At 41.9% G+C, this 13,638-nt stretch overlaps 1 protein-coding gene across 1 annotated transcript in view; it reads left to right on the top strand.

Annotated features, from left to right (window-relative positions):
• The first annotated feature begins 207 nt into the window (after positions 1-207).
• Positions 208-13,638, top strand: part of KIAA1217 — a 796,647-nt gene continuing 783,216 nt past the window's right edge. The window contains exon 1 of the mRNA XM_079106261.1: positions 208-655. The gene's annotated coding sequence lies outside the window, so the exon portion shown is untranslated. The remainder of the gene's footprint in view (positions 656-13,638) is intronic.

The following is a 13,638-nucleotide window of genomic DNA, read 5'->3' as shown; positions in this document are numbered from 1 at the left end:
ACACACACACACACACACACACACTCACACACACACACACACACTCACTCACTCCCGATTACACTCACACGTCCTCGCTCTCTGCACCCCACCCTCCGCGCCGCTCCTCCGCGGGGTGGGGTGGGGGATGTAGGTGACGTCAAGACTGCAGTCCCGAGGAGAGCGGCTGGAGAGGGCTGCGCGCTCTTAGCCGAGGAAGCTGGAGGCGCACTCGGGCAGCCGCTGCTCCCGCGCTCCTCCCTCTCCTCTGCACCCGCTGTCACGCTGCCCGCCCTCGGGAGAGCCTCGCCAGCTACCAGGTGAATTGAAAGTCGTTTCCGGGGGAGGACGGAGAGGGTGCTGCAGTCCTGGCATGCACTAAAACTGCAAGTCGGACAGAAACAACCCAGTAGAGGAGCAGAGCGCGCGGCGCTGAGCGCAGCATCCCGGAGCTGCTGAAGCCGGCTACAGCTCAGCTAGCAGCCAAGCGCGGCGGCCGGACCTCCGCCCGGCACTCCGGCCCTGGGCGCACTCGCCAGAGAGACTCCTTTGCTTTCCTGCGCATTTCGCAGCTGCGCTGGTGTGGGGAATGCGAGCGTGGTGGCTCCATGTCGCCGCGGAGCAGCTGCCGGTGCTAGAGCGAGCAGAGGCGAGGGGGCGGCAGCCTCGGCCCGAAGTAAGTGCAGCAGAAGTTTGCGTCGGTTCCCCTGCCGCTCCCCCTGAGCGAGTGGGAGGCACATCTCCTCCCCTCATTCTCTAAGGAAACCGAGGGGAGACTTACAAGGGAGCCTTGTGCAGGAGAGAAAGTGAGCATTTCCGAGGGGGCAAGCACCAGAAGAGGGACGGGAGGGAGGGAGGGGTTGGTGGGATGATGGGTATGCAAGGAGGTGACCCTCAATGGGGTTGAGGGGCCGGAGAAAAATTCGATCCCAGGGATCTCAGGCAGTTGTTTTTGGAGAGTGAAGGTAGAGGCTGTCACGCCTATTCTGGTGACCTTGGCATGCCCCCCTGGGGTGACGAGCCAGGGGGTTAGTGGAGGCTGGTCTCGGGTGCGATTAAGCTATTGCCTTGCTTCTTGAGCTGAACTGAAGGCGTCGTGCTTCGTGACAGCTGGAAGACGGGACAGGAGGAGAAGCTGGCTTGGAGGCAGCAATGCTAAAGGGTGGGGATGCTGAGGAGTCTGGACCCAGGGTCTCCGAGTGGAGTGGGTGGTTGGAGCCCTCTGAAGCGCTCCTGTCTCAACCGGGGCGACAGAGGTCTATGGAGAAAGCAAGTGTGCTGTAGGGTTCTTGAAGTCGATGTGGGGTGTCTTTGAGGGTTCAATCGCTGATTCTTGGAATTGGGCGGCTTCTCTGAGGACGACAGAGCTCCGGGAGCTGAGTGACCGGCAGGGGCCGCGAGCCTTCAGGCTGCCCTCCCTACCCGCTGCTCTTCCCGCGTCGCCACCGGAGCTCTCAGACTGCAAGAGCAGGGCGAGACCCGATCCGCTCAAGAATCCTGGGCACTGTGCTCACTTGTCCTCGTTGTGCGATGATCTCTTTTTGGCCTCTTCTTCTGTAACAGGATTTCCCCTAGGAGGTTTTATTCCGTAACCGACAAACTTCTAAATGGTTTTAAAAGAAAAAAGTTCACTGGAAGCTGCGCTCCTCCTAGGGTCAGAGTCTTGCAGAGGGCAGGGAAGCTAGGGACCGGTATGGTAGCCCACCCTGGTCGCACCTGGGGAGGGGTCTCAGGGAAGTTTATATTAAATGCGTTGAAATGATTCCAGAAAGGCAGAGAAGGCTTCTTCTCTGGGAGGACTGTTTGTGCCTAGGAAACGGGAATCCCACTTAGCTTTTGACACCAAGGATGCCAGTTTGGGAAAAAAAGGAGATAATTAGTCAAAAACTGATTCCAGTGAGCTTAAAAGTCATTCATAACAGATACTGGTTACTCAGTTCCTTCCATCCATCCATCCATCCATCCATCCATCCATCCATCCATCCAGAACACTTTGTAGGGACAGACTATTTGCCAGGCATTGTGTTAGATGCTGGAGCAACAGAAATGACTGATCTGTGGTCCCAGCTCTGAGAACTTGTAGTCCATGAAAAAAGTGGTCTGGAAAGGTGGAGAAAAATACATGTGCCACAGTTAGGGATAGGTGTTAACTGGTTTTAACCACAATGACTTGCTCCAGCTCATTAATTGTGTGACCCAACGTCTACTAGATTACATCCTCCTTGAAGCGGAGAAACTGTCATTCATTTCTGAAGCCCAAGGAACAGCACTGTGCCAGGCACACAGTGGTACTGAATGAATGAATGGATGTACTTAAATGAATGAATGACTGGATGAATAAATCATGGGTCAAAAGTGTCCTGCTGGAGAGATGGGAAAAGAAGGAAGAGAATGAGCTCAAAGAGAAGAAGTAAGGCAACTGGAGAGGGCAGGAGAAGAAAGAAGTTAGGGTTCTTAGATATTTGAAAGTACTCATCCTTCAACAAACAAGCTTCATTTTCCATTTTCACACAATGGAAATTATCAGCACCCAACTCAGTTCCCTATCTATGAAATGCCTACATCTCTAGATTAAAACAGGGTATCTGTTAACTTACCACATGGAGGTCATGAAACAATGCTCATATGGATGTGTTGATAATATGAGTTGGATGTGTCTAGCATAATGTGACAGATTGAAAAAAAAAAAAACTTTAGAATCGCCAAAAATAGCTCCTTGACACATCTAGCAATATACTTAATGTGTACATTTGACCGTTTGTAATTTAAACTGAATTAAAAGATTTACATTCAGATTTTACCCACAAAGATTAAACACATGCATGCAAGACTTTGCTTGGTTTAATGAATCCAGCCCAAGTTAGGGCTGTCAGGTAAAAGGCAGCAAATTCCTAGGTGACTGAAGAGGGGTTTCTCCCCTCCTTAATTTTATTGTGTGTGTGTGTGTGTGTGTGTGTGTGTTTACCAGAAAGCTGAAGTTCGTATAAACAGAACTATTTACTTTTCACTACTTTTTTTGATATTTATCAATGGCATTAACGACTCAGTAATTCGAATCAAGAATTTATAGGCAGTAATGCTGGTTTTAGTTATTGGAACTTTCTCAGAGCTATATGATTTATGTGATTTGGGGATATTTGTGGAATTTTTGTAAACCTTATTTTCTCTACTTACAAAATAAGATAGTTTTACTTATATCATTTCACTAGATATTTAAAATCAGAATATATCAATGTAAAGTACTACTTATTTTGGAACTTTATATTCTGTAATATTAATTTAGTATACCTACATTGATGAGAAGTATATAATCAATGAATAGAAAAAATCCTATATGTTCCACTACTAAGGACTTTGCAGGTATTTTAAGACATTATGAGAGGTCTAGGGAAAGTATTGTGATTATGGATGATTTATGGTGGTTTAAAAATTTTATTTTATGTAAAGGTATTTTAGAAATACTAATAATGGGTGGCTAAACTTTGAAATTATTTAATCAAACTCTGGGATGTTTCTTCCATTGTAGATATTTGATTTGGATTATTTCCAGAACTGCACTGTTAGATCAAATGGCTATTTGGATGAGTCTTGTAGATTTGGTAACAAGTACATACTGGGTAAAAGAAGTGTATTTTGGAAATATAGTTCGGGTACAGAAATGCTGAGGTTTTTAGGGGTGTACTGTTATGAATAGCCAAGTTTAGAAATTATTTAGCTTTGTTTTTGCAGGAGAGAAAACTGGAGTCTAGAATGGTGAGGGGGGTCTACATTTCTCAGGATCACATTCAAATGTGTCAGAGTCTCTATTTTGCCCATTTTAGGCTTGGGAGGAAGTCAGGCCCTTCCTAAAACCAGGAGCAATTTAATGGATTTGCTATCCTTAGACTTCAACTTCCTTCCTCCCTTCCTCCTTTTCTTTTTTTTCTTTTCTTTTCTTTTCTTTTTTTTTTTTTTTTGGCGCTGGAGATCAAACCCAGTGGCCTTACACATACTAGGCATGCTTTGTGTTGCTCTTTCCAGTTCATGCCTTCCTCCTGTCTTCCTCTCTGAAAGGACCGTGTGTCCATCCTGTCATGATTACAACTCCTGCTGCCTTCTTAGGTCCTTCAGAGGACAAAGCAGAAAAGGACTTGGTGAGGGTTCCACGGCTCCTAACCTCCCTTATCGGCCTGGTCCTACACCTGTGTAGTAAATGAAGCATGGGTTGGATGCTCCCCGTAGCTGCCCTGCATTTGAACACTAATAGACATCAAGAATCACAGTTTCAGTTCCAGAAGGGGCTTTGGAGACCACCTAGCCCAAACCCATCATCTTACAGATGAGGAAACTTGGTCCAGGAAATGTTGCAACAATCACATCACAGTCATTGTGGGGACTTCCACGGATTGCATTCTTACTCCCATTGGTTGCTTGTGTTTTCCATCTCTAACTGAATGGTGAGTGAGTGGCACTAGCATTCAATTACTCTAACATAGGTGTGTGGGCAGGCAACCTGTGTTCCTGTTCCAGCCCTCTCTTGCCCCAGCCTTGCAGTCATGAGCAAGTTGCTTAAGTTATTCAACACATCTGCTTCTTTAGTAAAATTCTTTTTTGTTTTATAGGTTATTATTGCATAAGCATTTGCTTATGGATGTACCTCTAGATCATAAGTTTTCCAAGGGAGGGAAATAGCACACAGTTTGGAACATAGTAGACACTAAATAAGTATCTGTTGACTAAAGGGATGAATGAACAAGTGAGTGAATAAGTACAAGAAGGATTGAGTGAAGGAAATATCACCTAGGAACATAGAATCTTAATCACAAGAGCCATGCCCCTTTGCAGATTCTATATCTGATAGACTGTTTCTCCTTTGTCAACATCACTTTCTAGATAGATGAGACCCCAAGCTTGCTACTTCTCTGTCCTCTTCTCAGTAAGTGGCAGATACTTTTATCAGGGCCAAAACCCCTGGAATAATCCTTAATTCCTCTTTTTATCCCAGCTAGCATTCAATCTATTAACAAATCCTACATAGGAACATTTATGATACATTGCAAATCTGACCAGTTCTCACGACTTCCCTTGCCACCATCTCGTCCATGACTTCTCTGGATTAGTGCAATGGCTTCCTAACTTCTCTCCCTCTCCGTCAATTCTCATACCACCCCACAGTCTCACTTCCACTGACACCAGAGCTATACTACCAAGACACAAGCCAGACCAGGAGACTCCTCTGCTTACATTTTACAGGGTCTTCCCGTGTCTTTCACAGTAAAAAAAAAAATGACCTTATACTTAGTTATTAGGTTCTACACTATCTGGTCACTTCCAGTCCTTCAGATGTCTTCTCCTACATCCTCCTTAACTATCATGAGTCCACCACGCTGACCTCCTTCCTGTTCCTGTAACACACCACACTTGATCTCGTCTAAGCAACTTAGAACTCTCTGTGTCCTTTATCTGGAATATTCTTCCCCAGATACCTGCCTGACCTCACTCATGTACTTCCTTCTCCAACAAATCTTCTCAATGAGTTCTTTGTTGGCTAATCTATTAAAAACTTTATCTTCTAACTCTTTATTCCCCTTTCCTGCATAAATGTCCTTGTTAGATATTGAAATTATAAACATATTTTACTCAAGTTTTTTGTTTCTCTCTTCCACTAAGGCCATGAAGGTAGAGATTTTATCTGTTCTATTCATTCCTGTATCCCTAGTACTTAACTGTGTGGCAGATAGTGGATGTTCATCAAATATTTGTTGAAAAAATAAATGGGAATAGAATAGAACCTGTATCATAGGATCTTGTTGGGCTCAAATTAAGCAGATCATATTGAGGCTTAGCAGAGTGCCTGGGGCATGTTTACTCTAGGGGGTGATGATGATGATGGCAATGACAATGACAATGATATTGATATCATCTCTGGTCTCTTGGCCTGTTAGTCCCTCTCTTGAGCAGAATTGTATTCAGAGGTAGAACTCTTCCAGGATCTTTAGATATTATGTTTTTTGTTTTTTTTTTTTTTTTTTTGAAATGACCTTGAAGGAGCCTTATCTGCTTCTGGAAACAATTAGGAGATAGATGAAATCATCTCTTCAAGATGTAGTCTAATCCTTCTGTCCTGGGATTTTTGGAAGATTGCAGTTGTACATTTTGTCCTCGAATTAAACTACCACATTCTCATTACGATGTCCGTGCGAGTTCTCCTCCAGTTGGGGAGGCATCTTCTTCTCCTGAGAGATCATATCCTATTTCTAAAATGATAGTGGAAGTAGGAGACTGGGAATAGTGTCCTCTCAGAGGTCAAAGGTGAAAATCATGGCCTAACTAAAATCACACGGGTATTTCTGGAACATCACTTCGTAATGGAGTTGCCTTGTTGTGTTAGGTTTAAGAACAGGAAGATGGGAGGGAAGAAAGGGGAAGAGAGAGTCTTCTCAGATCAACTGTAGTTGGCTACCTAAATTGGTCATCACAGTTTTCTTGTCCCTTGCTGTTTGCCTTTTGCTTATCTTAACACAAATGTTCTCATTGGTGACCTCCAATGAGCAACTCATTTTAGCTGAGACCTGGCCAAAAAAAAAAAAAGACCTGGAGGACTTGTGAGGCCATATCAATTAATCAATGAGGCATTGCATTAAAAAATGGAACTGAAATAAAATGGCTCCTGTAAATTCATCCCCAGGGTAGGAATGGCCTATGTGCTAAATAAAAAGTTCTTAATTGCTTAATAATGGGCTATACCTGTTTAAATGCACTGTGGAAGTGCCAATAGGACATTTTTATGGTTCTACCAGGATGTTGTCCTTATATGTTAAGTTTGGTGGCCTGTTATATTTTCATGTAAATGACCATACTAGACCATACAGCTCACAATTTCTATGAGCTCAAGACAGTCACTTTAAAAAAATGGACTCAACAGATAGTGCTTTCAGCTCTGTGGATTTATAATAGTTTGACCTCACCAGAGAAAAACATTGTGTTGTGCTCATTTTTTACTCTAGAAATAGAAAGAGAGTCTTTGGCTGTAGTACTTTCAGGTTTCTAGTTCTGTTCTTAGCATGCTCTGTAACCTTGTCCAATTTACATTAGTTTAGAGTCACTTTTCTGGAGCCAGGAAAAGTTACCACAGCGGCAAAAATGGGGCCAACAACCTTGAACTGTATCCGTGAGAAATCTATTTTCTTTTAACTGTGAAAGAGATGCAGCCAGAACATCTCTTTAGGGAAGAGAGCGGAGAGAGAGGAGAAGGGACACGAGAGAGAGATTTGGGGATGGGATGGAACGTGTACTATAGGATAGAAACACATACTGTCATAACAATGAAGAGAAAGAGGGGGGGGAATTTAGCTTTCCAAACAACTGCAGTACACTATTTATTTCCTATCTAGTTCACAAACACATTTTGTCCTCAATGTTCTTCATAAGTAGGTTGTTTGGGACTTTTTTTTTTCTTGTAGAAACAACATTGCATGTGAAATTTAGTTTCTCAGCTGCCTTGGGATAAGCCTGTTTAATTAATTGCTGAGCATTAAAAAAATAACACTGTAGTTTGCTTTCTCAGATGGAAGAATGAGTCTTAATGAAATCAAATTAATTAATAAATAATGAATTAATTAATAAAACCCTAATTTCCTTCATGTCATACCATGAGGATCTAGGTTGGCATGTTGGTATATAATCTCTCTCAACTCCTTGCTGATTTGTTCAACAGAACAGAAGAATGTATATACACATACACATACCTATATTATGCATACTTAAAATATAATATAGGTAATCTACCAAATAGGCAATATTGGATTCCTTTTATTTGCTATCTTTTACAAGAAACCTTATACAATGGCATGGATGCCCTCCTAGCCTCCTACCTTTGGTTTTTGCTGGTTTTTGTGTATTTGTATATTTTTAAATTTATTGGTTCTTTTTAGTTATCCACGGCAGCAGAATCAATTTTGATCTAAGTATATGAGCATGGAACATATTTTTTTCTGGTTAGACTTCCATTCTTGTGATGTACATGGTGGTAAGACTCACTGTGTGGTTTTCATATATGTACATGGGGAAATTATGTCAGATTCATCCCACTTTCCTTTGCCTATCCCCGCTCCCTTCCCTCCATTCCCCATTGTGTCATCTACTGTACTTCTGTTCTTCCCCTCACCAGTTCCCTTATTGTGAGTTAGCTTCCATATATCTGAGAAAACATTCAATCTTTGGTTTTTTGGGACTGGCTTATTTCCTTTAGCATGATCGTGTCCATATCCATCCATTTGCTGGCAAATGTCATAAAGTCATTCTTCTTTATGACTGAGTGATACTCCATTGTGTATATATCCCACATTTTCTTTATCCCTTCATTTATTGAAAGGCATCTAGTTTGGTTCCATATTTAGGTATTGTGAATTGAGCTGCTATAAATACTGATGTGGCTGTGTCACTGTATTATGCTGATTTTAAGTCCTTTGGGTATAAACTGAGGAGTGGAATAACTGGATCAAATGGTTCCATTCAAAGTTTTCTGAGGAATCTCCATATTGCTTTCCATAGTGGTTGTACCAATTTGCAATCCCATCAGCAACGTATGAGTGAACCTCTTTCCCCACATCCTCGCCAATATTTATTGTTGCTTGTATTCTTGATAATTGCCATTCTGCCTGGAGTGAGAGGAAATCTTAGAGCAGTTTGGATTTGCATCTCTCTAATTGCTAGAGATAATGAACATTTTTTCACATATTTATTTCTTCTTCCGTGAAGAGTCTGTTCAGTTCCTTTGCCCATTTATTGATTGTGTGGGGTTTTTTGGTGTTTTTTTAAAATTTTTTTTATATATGCTGGAAATTAATGCTCTATCTGAGGTACAAGTGGCAAAGATTTCTCTCCCATTCTATAGGCTTTCTCTTCATGTTCTTGATTGTTTCCTTTGCTGTGAAGAAGCTTTTTAGTTTGATGGCATCCCATTTATTCATTATTGATTTTACTTCTTGCACTTTGGGGGTCTCATTCAGGAAATCAGTTTGCTGGGACCCCTTCTGCATAGAACAAACATGCCTACTTAGCTTGTTGGAAACTTGTGGAGAGTTCTGATCCTAGTTTTCTGTCACACCTGTTAGATACAATACCCCTTTTCAGTAGAGACAGCAATACTTATTTCCTTTCTTCTTATTTCTCCTTCACTCCTTCCCACTGGTCTTCTTTGCTTTTTCCTTTTGGCCTCAATCTCTGGTTTCCTGCATTTTGACCTCCGCATTCTGGTCGTCTTAATGCCTTCATGGAAAGTGTGACCAGTACTCCCCCTAGTGGTGATCCAGAAATCTTCTCTCCATGCTCTGGTTCATGCCCAACCTTGGTTTCCTCTGATCAGTCCTAGTATGAGATCTGGTCGCTTCTCTTTATAGGAGTCTCCGGACATGGGGGAGTGGAGATTCTCCTGGTGGTCGCTGATGTACACAGCATGTGAATCCTAGCAGAGAAAGTGCAGGTGGTGGACTATCAGAGAAAGTCACCGTGAGCATCAGGAGGGACTCAGACATTGCCCCAAGTACTCCCTATCCACCCCTGGCTTTGCACTGTCCCATCTGCATATCCCCTCTGGATCCAAGTCCTGGGTCAAAGCTTCTTCCCTGCCTTCTGATTTCTGAAAAGTGCAACGATGAGATTTTTGGAAGGTTTTTATCTGAGACATGCTGATTCTCCATTGGAGGAAAAAGCCCTGATTTGTAGGGTTTGCCCATTTCTGTGCTGTAAATATATTTTACAGTAGCCAATTCCAGCATGCTGTCCATTGACTCGCAAAACTCTTCAGAATTTAACAATTGGCTGTCATGAATCTGTCAAGCTGGCTCCTGCCTCGACTGTTTTTATTGTGGACAATGATGTAAGAGAAAGAGGAAGGTTTCCTCCTGTCCTCTCTTTTCCACAGCCCTTTTTTCAGTTGATAAATGTAGAGAAAAGAAAACTTATAGATCAGGAGGCCAGCAACGTTGTTCTAAAAAGGGTTGGCTAGTAAATAAATATTTTAGATTCTTTAGTCCACATTTGGTTTTTGTCACACATTAAAAAAAAAATGCTTCAAAAATGTACAAATTATTCTTAGCTAAAAAGCAGTTCAAAAACAAAAAACCAGGTTGAGAGTTAAATTGGGTCTGTGGGTCTTAAATCGCTGATCTTTGAAACAGATGATTAAAGTGGAAACCCAAATTTCAGAGGATTGGTATAATGTGTGTGTGTGTGTGTGTGTGTGTGTGTGTGTGTGTGTGTGTGTTTCTGCATTTCGTAGAAAAGGTCCAGACTGAATGAGAAGATTCTGAGCATTCACTGTAGGCCCCACCCAGGCTGTGGGGACAATGAGGTCTCTGGGGTTTGAGAGCGAGGCTGCCAAGGATGGTGAGATCAGTGGGGAATAAGAAGAATATGATCACAGGGTAGTATTTTTCTTCTCATTTCTTTTTTAAAAACAGTTTTACTGAGCTCATGCCTGTAATCTCCACAGCAGGGGAGGCTGAGGCAGGAGGTTCACAAGTTCAAAGCCAGCCTTAGCAACTTAGTGAGACCCTAAGCAACTTAGTGAGACCCTGTCTCAAAATAAAATATAGGAGCTGGGGTTGTAACTCAGTGGTGGAGCACTTGCCTACCATGTGTGAAGCACTGGATCTGATCATTAGCACTGCATATAAATAAATAATAAGTAAGTAAATAAACCTCCATTGACAACTAAAAAATATTTTTAAAAAACTAAGAATAAATAAAATATAGGAAAGGACTGGGAATGTCCCTCAGTACTTAAGTGCCCCTGGGTTCAATCCCTGGTACCAAAACAAAACAGTTTTATTGGGATATAATTCACAAAGTTAAAAAAAAAAAATCCATCCATGTAAAGAATAAAGTTCTTTAAAAATCTATTCACAAAATTGTGCAATTCACACCCCCTCCACCAGAAGAAACTGTCACACTCGTTAACAGTCATTCACCATTCCTTCCTTACTGTCCATCGCCCCCCACCCCAGTCCTGGCAACCAGTAATCCACTTTCTGTCTATACGGACTTGCTATCCTGGACATCCCATATGCCTAGATACAATATGTGGCCTGTTGTGGGGTGTATTTTACTTGGCATAATGTTTTCGAGTTTCCTGCATGTCATAGTGCACACCACTACATTTGTTTTTATGTAGACAACGGTGGACTAAATAACAGTGTTGTAGGAATATGCCAGATACTATTCATTCATTCATCAGTTGATGGACAATTGGATTGTTTCCAAATTTTGGCTGATGAATAATGCTGTTATGAAGATGCTTGTACAAGTCTTTGTGGGGAGACATGTGTTTGTTCCTCCTAGGTGGACGCCTTGGAGTAGAGGTGTAGGGGAATAGGGTGAGTATATTTACTATTTTGAGGAATTGCCAACCTGGTCTTGACAGCCACCGTATCATCTTACATTCCCACCAGTAAATGTATGAGGGTTCCATTTTCCCCACATCCTCACCAATGCTTCTGCCTTCTTTTTATAGCTGTCTTAATAAGTGTGAAGCATTATCTTGTGGTTTTGATTTGTACTTCTAGTGATAGCAAGCATCTCCTCATTTGTTTATTGGACATTTGCATATTTTCTTTGGAGAAATGTCTATTCCGATTTATTGTCCATTTTAAGACAGTTTTTAAAAATTTTTTGTAATTGAGTTGTATGTGTTCTAAATATGAGTCACCTGTCAAACAAGTCCCTTCCTGTGGCTTGGTTTTCACCTTTGATGGTTTAGTTTGCAACTCAGAGGTTTTGATATTTTGATGAAATACAATTTATGTAGTTATTATTTCATTGCTTGTGCAGTAAATCCAATTTGATTAAGATTTATTCCTGGCAGGGCGTGGTGGCACACACCTGTAATGCCAGTGGCTCTGGAGGCTGAGGCAGGAGGATCTCTAGTTCAAAGCCAGCCTTAGCAACAGCGTGGTGCTAAGTAACTCAATGAGACCCTGTCTCTAAATAAAATACGAAATAGGGCTGGGGATGTGACTCAGTGGTTGAGTGTCCCTAAGTTTAATCCCTGGTACTGAAAAAAATTTATTCCTGTTTTCTTCTAAAAGTGTTGTAGTTTCAATTCTTGTTTAATTGAGGTCTACAATCTGTTTTGAACATGAATTTTTGTGCATGGTATGAGGAAGGCATCCAGCTTTGTTCTTTTACATAGTGTATTCATTTGTCCCAGCATCATTTGTAGAGAAGAATAGAAATGTCTAGGCACCCTGTGGAAATGAATTGACCACAAGTATGAATGTTTATTTCTAGACTATCAATATTATTCCTTTGATCTGTATTTTGATGGTAATGCCACCTTGTCTTAAATACTGCAGCTGGTCACAAGTTTTAAAATTTGAAAGTGTGAGTCCTCTCACTTTGTTCTTATTTTTTAAGTTTTGGCTACCTGGCTCCCTTGAATCTCCATATACATTTTAGGATCTGCTTGTCAATTTCTGAAGAAAAGAAAAGCAAAGCTGAGATTTTGATGTGTCAAATCTGTAAATAAACTTGGATGCCCAATGTCCAAAGGCCTTTTAACAGAAAAGAGCTTGTAGCAGCCATGGCAGATGCCACTCTCGTTAGAGCACAGCGAGGTGAGGAGAGACAGTGGAAATGGGGAGGAAGAGTTAGAGAGGCCTAGTTACAGCATCTTGTAGTTGGTAAGGAGAGCAGATTTATTCTAAGGACAGTATGAGAGTTTTAAGGAGGGAAGCATTGCAGAAAGATGTATGTACTAAGAAGACGGCTCTTGCTACTTTGTGGAAAGCAAAAGTAAATTAAATATGGCCAGAGCATAGGTGGAGAGTCTGGTAAAAGTCTCTAGAACGTGAGATGGGTGAGGAGAATGGAACAGCACCTAAGTTTGCCCTGGAATTAGAACCAACAGAACTTGGAGATGTTACCTTTAAGACTTGAGTGGGAATTCCAAGTGGAAATGCAATATGACTAATCTCAAGGGAAAGGACAGTGTGGATCCCCCTCTAGACAGGTGCATTATTCTGGATGCAGATATATTGACTCTTTCCTGCGCTTCTGACAGGAACCCCGTTTCAGTTAAGGAATCCATGGTTTAACCTGCAAATGTTTCAACCAGATGTTCCTGTACCAGCCTGTGCCCATGTGACACTGTGTATTTCCTCTCAGGTATCTGGCTATAGGAATAGTGGCAGAAAATTCTCAAAGAAAAAGAAAATTTCCACTAGAGGTATAGCTCCGTGGTAGAGCATGTTCTTAGCATGTGTGAGTCCCTGGATTTAATCCCCAGCAATCCCTTGTCCCTGTCTCCATCCTCAGCACCAAAAAGAAAACAAAAACAAAAACACAGAAATGAAGCCAAGAGAGGTTAAGCAACTTTCCCAAGGTCACGAAGAAGCCATCTGGCTGCATGGTCCCAACACTTGGTCACTACTTTGTGTTTTCTTTAGCTGGGAGCTCTCTGGGCAGAATTACTGGTTTTATTTTGCTTCTAGTCCATAACACATTTTAGGAAAGAACTGTATTATTTACTTTCAAATCCCAAGATGCTGAGTGAGTGAATGAATGAATGAGTAAATGAACATGAATAGATGGATGGATGGATGGATGGATGGATGGATGGGGGATGAAATGAGTCAAGGGGCAGGAGTGGGATGGGGCCTTCTGTTACCATATGGAGGC

Source organism: Sciurus vulgaris (genome assembly GCF_902686455.1).
Source record: "Sciurus vulgaris genome assembly, chromosome: 12".
Classification (NCBI taxonomy): Eukaryota; Metazoa; Chordata; class Mammalia; order Rodentia; family Sciuridae; genus Sciurus; species Sciurus vulgaris.
This window is presented reverse-complemented; position numbering and strand designations above follow the sequence as displayed.